Source organism: Cavia porcellus, unplaced genomic scaffold (assembly GCF_034190915.1).
Source record: "Cavia porcellus strain 051 isolate PalLab524CR breed Dunkin Hartley unplaced genomic scaffold, mCavPor4.1 scaffold_24, whole genome shotgun sequence".
NCBI lineage: Eukaryota > Metazoa > Chordata > Mammalia > Rodentia > Caviidae > Cavia > Cavia porcellus.
The window spans coordinates 46150919-46167953 of NW_026947507.1; the positions used below are offsets into that span (position 1 = coordinate 46150919).

Below are 17035 nucleotides of genomic sequence, written 5' to 3' on the forward strand. Positions count from 1 at the left end.
CCAGCACTGAGGGGCGGAGGTCAGGGACAGTGCCTCAGGACTACGGCCGGAGACAATCGCTTTGGCTGTGCCACCACCTCAGTACACACACACACACACACACACACACACACACACACACGGAAGCAGACCTGAGTGCACCCATGGAAATGCACATAAATACACCCATGCACACATAAATACAGAAACATGCAGTGTGCAGAGGGAAATGTACAAACACACAATTATAGTAACAGGGCAGCACAGAAAAACACATGAATAAATACACAGACACAAAACACTCTTAAATGCACGCAGAAGCATGAACATACGCACATAAACACACATGTATACACAGAAACACAGGCGTGCACCTGGGCAAATACACATAAAGTGACAAAAACACAGAGAAAAGGATATAAATACAGAGAAACACACCTCAGTCTTTGAGTACAAGAACATACAGACACACACATGCACACACACATAGGTGTGCGGACACACATGTGCAGTCATCCCCAGTGTCCAGGCCTGTTACAGCATGTTTTGCACATGCACAATTTTTTACAAACACTCTTTTTCTCATTACTTGAATTAACATGGAAGGAACCCAGGGGTTCAGAGAGGTGACTGGGTGTGTGTGACTGTGCGTGTGTGTGTGTGTGTGTGTGTGTGTGTGTGTGTGTGCACAACAATCGATGAGCGAGAAACCCTTGCATGCTGCACAGCTTTCCCTAGATCACGTCTGAGGTGCGGTGAAAGCAAAAGGTGGGTCCTGCTCACTTCCCCCGCACCGCAAGGATCCCGTCTGGATTCAGGGCGACACTGTGCCTGCAGCCATCGCTAGGCCCATTGTTTGTCCATTGCACGGGAAGCACAATCACAGCCCAGCAAAAAGGAGCAGCACCTGCAGCCTTGTGCTGGGAGCAAGCCCTCCACTCTGACCCCAACCATCTCACATCTCGCCCCACCTGGCTTGCCCCACTCTGACCCTGGCTGTCTCCCACCTCAGCTGGGGGCTCTGTTCCTGCGTGTGGCTCCTGTGTGGACACAGTTTCTCTCCCACTTTTCCACAATCATCTCTGCAAAGCTCTGTATTTAGACAGTGTTTTCTGGGAGCTCAGGAAGAGCGGTGTCAGGCATTTCTGAGGCAGGAGGTGTCCATATTTATCCAGCTGCTCAGCTTTTCCTGTTTCTCCTCTTTCCTAACCCCTGCTCCTGCCTGTGTGAAGTGAGCAATTTCAAGTTACCTTTTCAGGTGAAGCAGGTTGATTCCCAAACTGCCCCTCAATGCAGGCTTTGGAGTAACCTCAGCATTGCTCAGGTCGCTGAAGACAAGGCTAGCCGCTCCCTAGCTTTGCCCCAGCAATGGAGGAAACTAGAAAAGAGATTGGAATTGTAGCAAATTCCTTTCTCTTGTTTGCTTACTTTAATGATACCCAGAGTACAAATTCTTCAGCTGAGTGATGTTTTTCCATTATAGTTAGAGGAACAGTGAGGAATTCTGTCCTCTGCACAGCCTGGGGAGAATGTGTTAGCTGGTGCTCTCTGCCAGGGTAAAAGACATTAATGAGGTCCCAGGCTCCAGGCCAAGATCAGAGCATCCCATTCTTCCCAAAGCAGCCAGATGTGGAGTAAGAAAGCTACCAGTTGGTACCTTGGAGGTGGCCTGCTTTCAGGGAAGTGAGGATGTGGGGAGACTCCCAGGCTCACTCCTCACTGGCAGGGGGCAGGCTTCCCACTCCCTGGTACCACAGCTCATCCTGGGGAGCGCACCTGCGCAGCGCACTCCCTTAACATGAGTGAACACAGCCTCCCTGAACTTGCTTGCCCACCCTGACCGATCCTGGCTGCAAGGGCCTCTTCACCCATCACACTGCAGTGGACCATCAGACTCCAACTCTGGATGGGTTTGAACTTTGTTTACTTCATTGCAGAATTTGCTATTGCTGGCAACTTCAGGAGATGCTGAGAGGTAGATCACTGATCATTACTATGGAATGAGGTCAGTTTAAAAACAGTCATTACACTTTTAATTGAAAGGGAGTGGATTAATTAGGTGGGTGTTTTAAAGGCACATTCTTAGCTGACCTCCCTTATGTAGCTGCTAGCGTTCGCCTGGTCTTTGCTTTGAGTAAGGTCAGAGACCTCTGCAGAAAGTCTACACCGTAAGCTCCCTTTCCTCCTCTGTTGTGGTGCTTTTTGTCCCTGACCCTCTGTGCACGGGGCGGGGCTGGGATAGCTCTCTATCCTTCAGGCCCAATCTCTTATTCTCCTTTTGGTATAGATCTAACTTGGATTTTGATTTGAACCAAGGGAGGGTTAGAAAAAAAATTTGCTCCTATTAAAATAATATCTCCCCAAGTATTTGCAGTCAAGATTCCAGATAACGATTTTAAACATATGTGAAGATATTTTCCTTGCCTTTCTAAGAAATACTGTTCAGAATTGGCCTCATTGTTATTAAAGTTATTGCTTAATGTGTATTATTTTATTAATTCAAACTCTACCTGGTTGGAATATTAAACAGTAATGGTGATTTTTACATATTCTCAGTGAATTTGTAAAGTCTTATCTTTATAGTTTCTTTTAGGAGTGTGTAAAGTGAATGTTAGTCATCACTTTGATTATTTATTTGGGATTTTGGGCAGCAAACACAGGACCACATGCATGCCAGGCAAGCACTCAGGGTGACAGCATGTGTGGTAGCCAAAGCTTAAGCCACGTTGCCATCCAGTTAGAAATGGGATGTGCACTGCGTCTTCTATCCTATAACATGTTTTTCCCGTGACCTGAGCATCCTGCAATGACTGAAAGTGCGTGTCCCCCAAATCCCCCTGATATCCTGCCCCCTCAGGCTGGGGCTGGGATTGGGGGCCAAGTCTCTGGGCTGAAGCCATCAGGGCCCCAGATTCTGCACACTCGCATGCGTCTCCTGCCCTTCAGCTTCACAGCCTCTGTGCCAGCCGCTTAGCAGGGGTAGGGCTCCTTGTCTGGGACTTCCATGCAGGAGTCCCGGGCACTGAGGCAGCTGCTGCTCATACACTGGGAGGGTGTGCCACACTGTCATTTCCCTCCGTCAGCTACTCCCCGCCATGGCCCATTGCCATTCCGGAAGCAGTCCATGGACTCTAGACCTGATACCAAACAAGACAGATGGAGCCAGAGCCTGGAGGAAAGGAGGGATGCAGAAAACTCCTCCCTACACACAGGTGCCCTGTGGAGGGCTGTGTGGTCCTGGCAGGGCTCCAGTGTAACTCACGCGCAGGGTGATGAATACCTGTGGCTTAGGCAGCAGCAGCTTCCCGTGGGGATGTAGAGACATGTAAAGACTCACTTCCTGGAGTCAGAGTTCATGCTGGGAAGCTCACAGAACCTGTGCTGCAGCTCCAGAGGCCGTGCAAGAAGTGTGCATACAACCTTCCACGCTTGCTTTGGGGCAGCATCCTTGATATTCGTTTGGCTTTGTATGGTCCATGGTTTGAGAGTGTTTAAGGGTGCTAGGGCCTGGCGCAGGGCCTCAAAAATTCCTATGCCTCAGTTAGCCACACCTGACAATGTAACTTAGTATTTTCAAAGAAGATTTGACTCTGTCATCTTTAGAGAGGGCCCTGTGATGTTCCATCTCAACTCAGAATATGTTCTTTCCTCAAAAAGGCGAAACCCACAAAATCCTCAGCAAGAGAATAGTGCCAGGAAATCCCAGCAGCCTCGGGGGTGCCTCTCTGGCATCCCATGCTGCGGGTGAAGGAGGCACGGGGTCTGCCCCTCTGGGAGCTGCTCCACCTCCATCCCAGGTGTCTGTGTAGTCTCATGCTGCCCAATGTGGTCACAGATCTCCAACACAGTCCTGGCCCTTAAACATTTTAGATGTTTATAAGAGGGGAGTATCAAATATAGGAAGGGATTTCTGTTTCCGGAAAGTGGATGTGACTGCCTATCAGCTAACCGATGCTCCTGCCTCTCCATGGGAGTCCTCTCCTTCTCTGCCTCCTGATGAGGTCCGAAATCCAGGTGTCAGTGGCTTTTTAACCTCATGCAGGGCTGAGGTCACCTTTATGTGCTTGGGCTGCCGTGCTCTGCCTGCTGTGTGGATCTGTCTGAGCTATTGCTTGTAGCTTGCTCTGAGCACCTGCAGTTCCTTCCTCTTCTCCCTTTTCCAGGGGCTCCTTGGGCAGTGAGATGTGCTCAGCAAGGAGGTCCTGGCTCTCACTTCCAGGTGATATCCCAAAGTCCTCAATGTAGTGGGACCAGTCAGTTCTCAGGAGTACAGGGTAAACCTTCCCAAGCAAAAATATGTTTTCAGTATGGCTCCTGAGAGAATATGAATTTAAAGAGAGCTGGAGGCCCACTGCCTGTGACCTTCTTGTGCTGTGTGACAGAAGGGGGCCTTGGCCTTACCCACTAGGACGTGATCCTGTATCACAGGGTATGTCCCAAGTCCCAGTTCAGACTGAACCTGCACAGAGTCCATTTGTCCTACATATTCTTGTAGGACTTGTGATAAATTTAGTTTATAAATTAAGCAAGGTAAACAGTAACAAACTTCATTCCCAATAAAATAGAACAATTGTAGCAATAAGGCATAATGCAAATTTTATACATCTGGCCTCTACTGAAAGAGCTGAGGCAAATATTAATATTTTGAAACCATGGGTCACCACTGCAATTGAAATACAGACAGTAGCACTGAGGCTGAAGAAGGGCTGAGGCCTGGTCCCATGGACAGATGTTTTATTACATGCAAGACCCACAGTGGCATCTGGAAAGAGTCTCCTACTGTGTTATCACAGGGACAGGTGAGAGGGTGGAGGTGGTGCACCAGCAAGCAGAAGCACCGGAATGACACCAAGATCTGCAGGCAGATTCATTTACATCCATGGGCACTGATCAGAATCATTCCCAGCATACCAGGCCCTGATCTCTGGTGGTCTTCCTGCTTAGCAAGCAGGAAGTACAGAGGCAGAATGGCTGGTCAGCTGGGGATTGGTTTATATGATGTGCATCACAGTGACCAGCTGTTTCTAAGAGACAGGAGCAACTAGAACTGCAACAGGAACCGTTACCTACGCAACAAGAAACTGAAATATACTGGTGGGGTGGTATGGGGAGCATTTTCTGTTACAGTGGTAGAGATTTAAGTGGGTTCAGGACCTTGCCAGAGGCTGCATGAGCTGCTAACCTGCTCAAGTCCCCAGCTCTTAGTACTAATAAGACACCAATTAAATCTTAGCAGGAGATCTAGAAGGACAAAGATTCAAACTATGACACCCATGAATCATTTGAAGCTAGAGAAGTCTTTTTTTTTTTTTTTTTTTCTTTTTCCTTTTTATTGGTACCAGGGATTGAACTCATGACCGCCTGCTTCCAAGGCAGGTGCTTATGCCGCTGAGCTAAGGCCCCAGCCCCAGAAGCTAGAGAAGTCTTACACTTGGCCTGAGGCTTTCATTGATAAAATCAAAAAGTGAGATTAAATTGCAAAGGCATGCAGTTATGAAGAGGTGACAAGAAAAAGTAGAATAAGAAAGGCTTATGATCTATTAGAGGGCTAACTGTAGTTCCAAATGCCATCAGAAATGGCAGCTAGTCAAAGATGTCAAATCACATAGAAAGATGATATAGGTCACACATGTAATCACAATGTATTTTGAGCATCTAAATTTTTAAAAACTGTCTTAGAATAAAAGATGTGTTGTTATTACCCCATCAAACCCCTTTCCTTTGCACACAGTCATCCCATCCTTCTGGGCTCTCTCTGAAGCAGCTCTGGAAGTGCTCTTTCCCGAGTGTCTCCAGTTGTGCTGTCCTGGCTGACACCCCAAATCCAGTCCAACGCTGACCTCCCAAGGTCACGTTCACTTTGAGGAAGAGCCAGAGTTGTACAGTGCCAGTGCAGGGAGTGAGGTGGATGAGAACTCTCTGAAGTTCATTTTTCACAGAAACTGTAAACTGCTTCAGAAAGTGGCAGGAACACTTCGATCAGTGTATCAAAGACAAAGCAATGTTTGGGCAAATTTGTGGCATTGCCAAAATTTTGTGTAATCACATTTTAAAATTTAATCATTCTTCATAGTTTTTGATCATCATATGGCTATAAATTTGGGCATAAGGTAACAACAGTATAACTTTTGTGACCAGTTTAACCAGCTTTAAATATGAGCCACATGCCAAATGTATCTCCTACACAGCAAGTTATTGAATCTATCCTGGATTTCAACCTGGCCTCATCTGAATGTGGTCTGTAGCTGGCAGAGACATGAAGTTATTAGTTGTAGCAGCCTGTGAAGCAGGTTCAAAGGGCTGGAAATACTTTCCAGAGCTAGAAACAGGAAGTGATTCTACAGAGTTTTCGCCATGCCTGGAATGAGGACCTGCACTGAGCATCAGTCTGGCAAAGAAGTTTTAGCTGTGAAGCCGGCTCCGACCACACAGCTCTGAGACGAGCAGCCTCCTCACGCATGGACTGCTGCCCAAAGGGTCCTTCCTCACAGCCTTGCCAGCTAATGGATGAAGAAATTGCAGAACAAAACTTGTCCCAGGTTGTTCATGTTCCCCATAATCAAGTTAGGATTTAGCAAGGATTCCTGATTTGAAAACCCTTTCAATCACTTTTAAAATGTTTAAGCATCTAAAGTTTCTCCACGCATAATGATTACTTCAACAAATGACCCCAAAATCCTTTCTCTTCTTAAGTTTGATGCTACATCAGTGCCGATCATATTAGAAAATGATATTAGACCCAGCGTAGCAATTTTCAAAATGACTCATTTTCTGATGCTAGATGGAAGGCTTTGCTTAAGCTCCGTTAGTTAATCAAGAGGCCGGCATCCCAGTGTGACCTTACACAGCACCGGCCTGGCCCGGGAGAGCCCTCCACTCCAGCTGCCGGTCAGATGCAGCAGAATCCTAGTTGGAGCCAGTGGGTGTTTTCTATTCATCTTTAGAATGGACTGCAGAGTCAGGGTTTCTAAGGTAGCCATTTGAACAACATACTTCTCTATTTTTAATAAAAATGGTAATTTTATGGTCTGAAAATGTTTCTAAACTTGGAATCTATCTAGAAAAGCTCCTTTTTCACTAGCTTGTGAACCTGGAAAATAACACAGTGGATTAATCTCAAGAATAAAAGGAAACTAGTTCTGTCATGGTTTAGACAGAAATATTGACCCAATGAAAAGTGCTCGCTCTCTCTCTCTCTCTCTCCCTCTGTCTGTCTCTCTCTCTCTCTCTCTCTCTCTCTCTCTCTCTCTCTCTCTCTCTCTCTGTCTCTGTCTCTGTTTTCTGAAGCCTCTGATATTCGGCTGTAAACCATCTATCACCGCCTGGAGTAGAGTACCAAGGCAGTAAAGACAGCAGATTCCATGGGAGCAAATAATGTTGTCTCAGATCAAAGATGCAGGAATGCCATGTGTCACCAGTAAATTACACAGAACTTTAAAATAACAGTTTGGTCACTACCTTGAACCATTATGACTGTATTACTGAGTTATTTGTGAATATTACTTCAATCCTTGGAAACATTCTAGACTGGAGTTATTTTGGTTTTCTGTACTGTAATATTTTGCATGCAAAAGTGTGTCTCCCCAGTTTAAACTTGAACGAGGGTGCGCTGCTCCTCTGGGCAGTGTATGGGCTGCGCTCTGCCCCGCCTCACTGGGGCACTGTCTCCAGGTCCACAACCCTTTGGCCTCTCTGAACCCAAATGAGGGGGAATCCTGAGAAACGGGGTACCTCATTCACATCAGACCCTGCAAAGTGGACAGAGTGTGTTCCACCCATGCATCTTATCAACAGCATGGCTAACGGTGTTGAGTCTATTTTTAATAGAAGAATTATACAAACAGAATTGTCTGCTCTATAAATTGTATCCTTAAGCACTTGTGGAAAATGACTACAGACTTGGGAAACTTACACATTTTTTTGTAAAATAGGGTAAAAAATAGCGGGGAAATGTTTTTTTCCTAGACTTGCTCTTGATATACATTTGAACTCATTTCTTAACTACATCTTTTTGTATATAAATGAAAATAAGGATGGTAACTTACAGGTTACTGTGAAGAGTTCTGACACTTACACAGAAGTGTGTTTTACACAGAAATATTGTGTAAATGGTGGGGACCTCTGAGTCCCTTTCATTTACCACATCTTTAGCTTCCTGGTATTCTTGGCAGATATCAATATGTATCAACATATTTTTCTGTTAAACGGTAGCTTCATTCCTGTTCTCATCTTCAAATGTACACATTGCACAATCCTGCAGGAAGCCCAGAATTTGGAGACTGCACTCACACCTCCCAGTTTCATGAGGAGAACTCGCTAGGAGGGCGGGAGCAGATTGCAAGCTGGAACTGATTCCTGAGCCTGAGAGCCAGGCCACTTCTCACACTGGCCCCATCTTGGTGGGAACACCATCAGCTGAGGGGGATCCGTGAACTCTGGAAACTCTCAGCCTCAGGGACTAGCAGAGGTGTTACCGTGTCAGACAGAAGCCAAGGAAAGGGTGTGTTCATGTGCCTCTCTTCTTCCCCTCTGGACCTTTCCCTTCCCTCATCTCCTGGCACAGGGCATCCTTCCTGGCTTTGTCCCGCCTGAGTCAACACCACGCTGGCCCACAGAGCCAGGCCCCGGTGACCCTAGGCAAAAGCCCAGGGAGAGTCATGGAATGATGAGGCACTCCAGAAAAGGGGGACCAGTCATCCTTGCAGAGAATTCCTGCACTCCAGCCTGGAGCTTCTTTTTGGATTTCCAAAGCCAGAGCCCACCTCAGTGGCCCTCCCTGGCCCTGCAACCTGCTCCTCATTCAGGTCTCCCCCACCTCACTCCCTCCTTGCCTACTTCCTGCCAGCCCCATTTCCTCTCCTTCACTTCTCTTCCTCCTCCTTCCTTTCTCTTCAGCAAACAGAGGTTGAGAGCTTCCCTGCTAGAGAAAGCACCCAGGAAAACAGGAGAGGAGGAAGCTGAAGTCCCCGCTCAAGAAATCACTTTTCTCATCTGAAGGTCCCGATCCTTTCTATTTATGGGACCATCTGTTCATGGGACATTGTGCCTAAAGCCCAGAGAGAGGGCACACCTCTGCCCAGTGGAGTGGGAGAGAACACACAGAAGGGTGCTTAGGCTTAGGTTAGATTACCTCAGAGGCTTGAGATTCCAGGAGAGAGAGAACGGAGAGGAGCAGTGGCTGCACAGGGAGCTGGGGCAGGGGCAGTGTTCCCAGGGCTCCTGTGACCTGCCTGGCCAGTGTTCACCCTTGAGCTGCCTTTCCCTCCTCATTTACAAAAATGCACACACAGGTTTGCCAGATATGAACCAGTTCCACATCCATTGTATTTCTCTGATTAAATGTTACAATGTTAAATGTCAGAGTTCTTCAGAGGTGAATCAGAAGCTTCTAATTCTTCAAGTTCTAGGCAGTTTCTCTAGCCACATTATTCCCAGCCAAGACCTTCAACTAAATTCTTCTCTTCAGCGCAGAGTTCCAGGCCTCATCTCCAGCTGCTGGGTGCTCGCATGCCTAGTGCCTGAAACCCAGTGAGCAGAGAGGTCTCAGCTGTGCTGTGTCCCAAGCAAATCCTGCACCTGTGCATGACCAGATCTCCTTTTCACTCCCTCCTTCCTGGTTCTCACTCTCAGATCCTGCAGGGCGGCCTCTGCTGCCTTCTCTCTGTCTCTCCGCATTCTATCACTGTCTTTCCCCTGTCACTACTAATGACCTTTCTCAGTTTCCAGCTCTAGCAGCAATGCATGCTCTGGGGCAAAGAGGGTGGGGCTCTTGTGCCAACAACACAGCACACTCTTGTGACTCTGTGTCCCCCTGTGTCAGCCTGTTGTTACCTTGTTAGTTACAGAGCCAGACAGTGTAGTTATACAAAATTAATGAACAAGACGTCCGAAGTAAAATTATAAACTTGAATGTGTATTGGCACCAGGAGAAAGGTAAATAAATTTTGAAAACTTTAGACAATAATAACTTTGTACAAAATTGTTTCCACAGTGCGTCTTTGTCAATGTGATCCATAATTCTGGAGATCTCTAAGAAATGATTTATCGTCAAGAGGATAGCTAATTGAGGCAAGTTATAAAACTATGATGTATTAATATTTATGTCTTCCTTTATTCTTAATTTTAATATTCTAATTAATTCCATGGAACCCGTGAAAGACAAACTAATATGAATGAAATATGCAACATATTATCATAAAATTGTAAAGAAAAATAGTTATACTTTCTTGATAATTAGCTTTCTTACAATCCCTGTTTTGACAATGTATTCATTTGTATCCTTAAACACAGTAACTCTGATCTCTTTTCTAATTGTCCTATCTGTTTAGCATAAGAATACTGTCACTCTCTTCTCTGCACCTCCGAGATTGCTTCAGAGGCTGGTCTTCCCATCACTAGCACATTGTTCTCTTTCTCATTAGAGTTAGACAGGGTCTTTCACACTTTCCCGTATTTGGCCAGCACAGAGGCGATCCTGAGGCAGACCCCTCCCCAGCGGGGTCAGGCTGATCCCTCACTAAAAGAAAGGTTTCAGGCTCTCAGTGCTCATCATGCATGAATCACTTTCTGCTCCATGTTTTCAAAACTCTCCCAAAATAAGGACATGGAAAGGGCTACAGCATTGCACATGGAAGCCCCGTGAGGCACATGGAAGCCCCGTGAGTCAGCGCAGTGCACTAGGGTGGGCTGGGCCATCACTAAGGTCTCATTTGTTCTTGGCCTGGTGACAAGTTTGGCACGTTGGTCTGGGATGTTGCGCTGCTCTGGAATTGGGGAGGAGCTGTCTCCTCTGCTCCCTTTGCAAATGTCCTATTCACAAATAGAGGCCAGAACTTCTCAAGGTTTACCTAAAGGTCAAAGATCCCTTTATAGTCTTAAGAACTGAGTACCAAAACCCAAAGATCTCACACTGCAGAGAACTCAGGATGGCCTCACCCCGCAGGTCTGGAGAGCTGCCATGGGAACTGGATATGGTCAGACTCCAAATCTCACCAATATGCTGGCCATGGTTTTGTTCTGGGCTGTGCTGGCTCAGGGTGACCAGGGAAGCACGCTGGCCTTACAATCCCCTTGGCACCAGCATCCTCTGAAATGCAGTAAACTGACTCTATTGTAGCTCACTTTTCAGGTGGTCCTTCAGGACACTGCTTATGGTCCTTTTTGTGGACAGAGTCTGGACAGCATCTACTCCTAGGGCTTAAGAAAGGCACAGGCATTTTGCTGGAAGCCGATTTCATTTACTTATGTCAAGCGACTGTCCAGTGGGTCTATAGATGGTGATTTCATTCCTCCTGAGGCATGGACCTGTCATGGCCACGCACAGACCAAGGACCGGATAACTCTGGAAACCAGAAGCATGACTGGCGTGGCTGTGAGTGTGCACCAGTTACGGGTGTGGCAAATCCTGCCTCACAGCTCATCTCTGAACTTCTGACCAATGTTTGCATTCACATGGCTTTTTTTGGGAGAAACATATTAAATCTTTTCTTTTCTTTCTTTCTTCCTTTCTTTCTTTCTTTCTTTCTTTCTTTTTCTTTCTTCTCTTTTTCTTTCTTTTCTTCTTTCTCTCTTTCTTTCTTCTTTCTCTCTTTCTTCTCTATTTTTCTTTCTTTCTTTCTTTCTTTCTTTCTTTCTTTCTTTCTTTCTCTCTTCTCTCTTTCCCTTTCTGTCTCTTTCTCTCTCTGTCTCTCTCTTTCTCTCTCTCTCCCTCTTTCTCTCCTTTTCTTTCTTTGTTTCTTTGTTTCTTTGTTTCTTTCTTTCTTTCTTTCTTTCTTTCTTTCTTTCTTTCTTTCTTTCTCTCTTTCTTTCTTGGTACCAGGGATCAAACTCATAACTTTGTGCTTATGAGGCAAGTGCTTGCACCACTGAGCTGAATATCCAGCTCAATATCACATCTTTTCTAAGAAAATGATACACTTAAGTCTTTTCTCTGGGAGGGTGACTTCTTTGAAGAGTTGTTCTTCCTGTTGAATTACTGAGTCCTGTGTCTGCAAAGAGCCACTTAAAATCCTGCTCTGATTTTGACTGTGAATTTTAAATGCATATAGTAGAATTCTTGATGGAAACACCTATGACTCCCACCACATTTCATTTGGAAATACTAAAACAAAGCATAAACCAAAAAGTGAATGCCAAGGAGACAAACCTGTTTTATTACTACTGCTGCTGCTGCTACTACTACTGTTTTATCTTTATGAGACAGGGTGCAGGCAGGCTGATCTTGAATTTGCAAGGATCCTCTTTTCTCAGCCTCCGGAGTGCTTGGATTACAGAAGTGTGCCACCAGGCCCAGCATAAACCCATTTGAAAGTTTTTGTCCTAATACAATCAAAAAACTTCAGTTTCTTTAAACATGATCCTTTAGTGATTTTGATTTTTTTTTTTTTTAAGAATATGTGAATATCTGGTTCTGGGTGTGCAGTGGACTAATTACTGGTCAGGTTGCCTGGGAATGCCCAGCCAAGCGGGATCAGTGTGATCAGACCTACCTGAAAACTGTAGCTAGCAGCATAAAAGGAGAACGGGAGGAGAAGATTTCACGCTGCTAATTTTTCTGAACAAGCTGATTTCCAGTGGTTTTTCTTCAAAGGAGCTTTGACTGCTGTCTTCTTCCAGAGAGCATCAGTCACCACCTTCATCTTGGACATCACCTCCTGACTCCCATGCAGAACCCTCTGCCCACTGCCACAGACTTTCTAGCTCCCCACTGGCCCTTGTGGTCCCTCAGTGCAGATCCTCAGGGCAAACACGTTCAGGACAGTGCCCTGGGCCCTGAGCCCTCCACAGGACCTGTGGGTCTCCAGTGCACAGACAGAGGTTTGCCCTCTCCTGACCTAAGTGAGCACTGGCTGAGAGGGAGTGCAGTGCATAGCGTTTACGATTAACCATCCTGTGACCACTGTTACCAAACAGCCCCTCCTCACTCTCTGAACAGCTGCTGCTCAAAAGTGATCAAGTTAGCAAAAACAGTATCTCATCTAATGACTGAAAGATCAAAATTTTTTTTTGTTCTGACATCACCAAAGTAATCTTCATCCTTTTACCAGTGCAAATTTGACTTCTCTGTCATCTCAATAATAAAAACTCAAATCTATAATGAGTTCCTAACCCTCCACTGTTCCTGACTCCTCCTTTTTCCTTTTCCTCCCTTTCGCTGCTTCTTCTTTCCGAAGTTTAGGTTTTAACATTTGCCAAAAGTTGCAGTGCTTGCACATTTCACCACTGACAATTCCTACCCCTCCTCCCTCTTCCTTGCCCCCTCCTCCTCTTCCCTTTCATCTGTCCCCACCTTCTCATTTCTTAATTTTAGCATATAAACTCTAGTTACTGTTGTGCATGCTTTCTGGGTGTAAAGGAGTGTTACCACGGAGCAGCCTAATGCTCAGCACACTTGCCCCAACATGATAAAATGATCCTATGTCACAAACGTGCTTTTCATTCTCACTGTGGCCGCCTTTCTAGCCGGATTGTAGGTGGAGATTTTGTGTGGGTCCAAAACATTCATTTGGTCTTTTCTTACACCGACATGGCATTGTGTACCTGTCCTAGGCAAGCAGTTTGGGAGGTGAGGAATTGAATGAGCTTCAGACTGACTGTTCGGGAAGTCCTAGGGTGTGGTGTCTTTGCAGATTCTAAGCTCAGCAGGCATAGAATAGAACACAAAATGTTCCTATGTGGAAAAAAAAAAAAAAGAAAGAAAAGAAAAGAAATACAATAAAGCGTTAGTCAGCCTATTCATTAACAGACTTAAATTTGTCTCTGAATGACTTTATTCAGTGGAAGAAACTGTAGGCTGTCAAAAGGTTTTTAGTGTCTACCAAAAAATAAGTCACAAAAGCGATGTGGAGAGTTACTAGGAAGGGAGATTTTCTGTCACTGTTTTTAGACAGGGTCTCTATGTCATTCAGACTGGCCTTGAACTCACTATGCAGCCTAGACTGGCCTCAAATTCATGGTGACCCTCTTCCTCAGCCTCCCAAGTGCTGGCATTATAGGTGTGCACCACCATGCATGACAGAAGACACATGAGAGAGGCAAGGGTGCCCTAGGACACTCTTGCTCTGACCCAAGACAGGAATGAAGGTGGCTCAGAGAAGCTCAGAGCTACAGGGAGGGCAAGGTTACGGGTTTAGAAATATTTGAAATGTAGAACCAGGCAATCAGGTGGTTACTGCATGAGGAGGAGGAGGAAAGACAAGAAAAGAAGCAAAGTGATCTTCTCTTGTGAGGTACCTTGGTGAGGTCACGTGGTATTGGGTGGTGCCATCGTAGCACTCACAGAGCTTACGGGAGTGGCCCAGGAAGGGGGGGGGGTCATTTGGGCCATGAGAGTTACCTCATTCTGTTATACCCATTTGGAAATTTGTCTTGTTCTCAATCCAGCTTTCTCTTCACTATTTAAGCAAATAATACCTTTCAATAATTTTGTTAGACAGTCTGCAATTTTGTGAACAAGGTGCTCATGAAAGTGGAAATCCAATCTGAGCATGTCCTCCCCTGTGTCCTCCCTGTCTGCTCATTTATCTATCACGTGATTCACCCCAATCACCTCCTTATACTCAGACAAGCTTTACTCTCTGTCTCTATGAAGCTGCCACATAGAATTCCAGCATTCTGATGCAGGAGACAGTGCAAGAAAAAAAAAAAAAAAAGAAGATACCCGAGGATATCCTGGACTGTAAATGTGGACCTTTCAGTTACAGCACCAAGGGCTTTGTTAAGACGAGTGATTACTTACGGGTGACAAACAATGTGGCACAGGTAGCTTTGTTTCTGTCACTTGTCCCCAGAGATGGGGGCCTCCCTAAGAAAATCTGTTTACTCCCTATGTCCCTGTTAAAGTGACAATGAGACACTAGCTTTTTTCCCCTTTAACTAATATGTTTCTATGAAAAAATATTGGGTTCCGATCATACTGGGAAATAAACCTAATACCAGATACTTACAAGAAATCTAAGACAAGATCACTCATGCTCCTTTTGGTGACTTGCTCCATCTGCTTCTACCCTCAAGGCATCAGCTTTGATTTTGGGTGGAATCTTCCTAATGCAGCACTCTCGATTGGCTGGTGTTTGCTTTTCTGGAAAGGAACTGGAGGTGGCCACTGGGTTGCAGATATGCGGAGACTGTGCACCTCCTCTTCTGCCCTTTCAGCGTCTCAGGCAGCCCAGGGTTTCCTGCTGGAGTGGGGAGCTGAATCTCTATGCCCCGTGCTGCAGTAGTGGGTGCCTGGTTCACAGGGCTGAGGAAGGGCCTCTGCTCGGGTGAGAGTCTGTCTCTGGAGACCTTGACGAGGACCTGGTCCTGGAGTGGATACTGGGCTGACAGTGAGCATAGTCCCGAAGTAAAGAGAGCCTCAACCTTGCCGTGGGTGTGCATTGCAAGCCCTATGCCATGGCCCAACCAGCCCTTGAGATTTTTACCCATTAAAAAAATCTTCCATGCTTCTCTCCCTGCTTTCTTTATACCATTGGGGAGGGGTTCTGACTAAAATTGTAGAGGTTCTGTAATAATCTGTCCTTTTTAACAACTGTATTGTAAGTTTCGATTTTTCTTTCATTTATATTTTACAAGAAATGCTGGGAATGAACACTGAGGTCCATCTCCCCTGTCAGTTTAATATTTTATTTACCAGGAGAATGAATTATAAAGTAGAAACTATTCTATATAAAACTGACCATGAGGATTTTGATCATAGATCAAAACTATTAATGTAAGCAGTGTTATTCCTTGTAGTTCAATCATGAAAGAAATTTACATTAAAATGTTTAGGGAATGCCCAAAGTTAAATAAGGAAAAAAAAAAAAAAAAAGCATGGATTGAAACATCTATTCTCAAAATGCCTTAATACACAGAGACTTAGAGAGTGTCGCCTGGAGCCCCAGCATGAACTGAAGGCACCACAGACCCATGGGTACAAAGGGCTGAGGGACCCTGCCTGCCTGCACATCCCTCGGTTCCCCTACCTTTCCCCACTTGTCCCCCTGAGTTCCATGCTGTAAACCAATGCCCCCCTATAGCACCTCCAAGTCTGGCTCAGTGCCCCTCTCCCCACATCTCTGCATACTCCCAGGATCAGAGCATAGTTCTCCTCCTCAGTACACTTAGAAGTGGAAGGTGAGGCAGGGAACCACTTCCTTGGTGACTCAGACAATTAGGTGAGCAAGTTAACAGCTTCAAGAGAAGCTGGGCACAATGGTGGCGGCCCAGCATCTTAGCACTGGAGAACTGAGACAGCAGGATGTAAGTTAAGTTTGAGAACCTACTGACCAATGAATGAGCCCATGTCTCAGAACAAAAAAGGATAAGGAGATGGCCCAGTGTGAAGGCGCTCAGTTCAGTCCCCAAGCAGGGATGACTCAGAGTCACCGGGTTTTATCTCAGACTCCAGCTGTGATGCTGAAGCCAGGTGCAGGCAGATGTGAAGCTGAGGGTTCTCATGCCTTAAGGGGGCATCAGCCTGTGGTACTGCAGAGCCCAAGCTCAGCTCCAGTTCCTCCAGGAGGCCCGGGGGACCTAGATTTACAGTCTTGGCAGAGTTCTGGAGAACTGGTTCCCTCCAGGCCTGGGGTCTGTCCTGGCAGACAGGAAGTCTAAGGCATCTCCACAAATGACTCTCACACTCAGCCCTTTCAGATGCCAGGGCGAAGGATGAGAAGCCCAGCTGATCCTCAGAGAAAGGGCTCAGGCGCCTGTGTGTCTGTGTGCATGTGCGGGTGTGTGTGTGTGTGTGTGTGTGTGTGTGTGTGTGTGTGTGTGTAAGTGCAGAAACAGCCTCAGGAGAATCACGAGTTTGATGGAAGATAAACAAACATCTAGTAAAGAGAGAGAAAACAAAACAGGATAAGTCTCCAAGGACCCTAGCAAGTAGCCTGATGCCTGGAAGCAGATGGGCTGTTGTGCTGCAGTCCCCACCCACACCCAGGCCTGCACACCTCCTTCCCCTCCAAGTCCTGCAGCAGACAGTCTCCCTTGGGCGTGGGGTGCTCAGGAAGGTGCCTGTAGGGGACTTGTACACCCTGTGCACCGTGGCTGGTTTTACAGATGCCATTTCTTC

The 17035-nt window shown here is 46.1% G+C and overlaps 1 protein-coding gene across 2 annotated transcripts in view; it reads left to right on the forward strand.

The window, feature by feature from the left end:
* Nucleotides 1-17035, forward strand: part of Csmd1 (CUB and Sushi multiple domains 1) — a 1477900-nt gene that overhangs the window by 671032 nt on the left and 789833 nt on the right. The gene's annotated exons all lie outside the window — the stretch shown is intronic.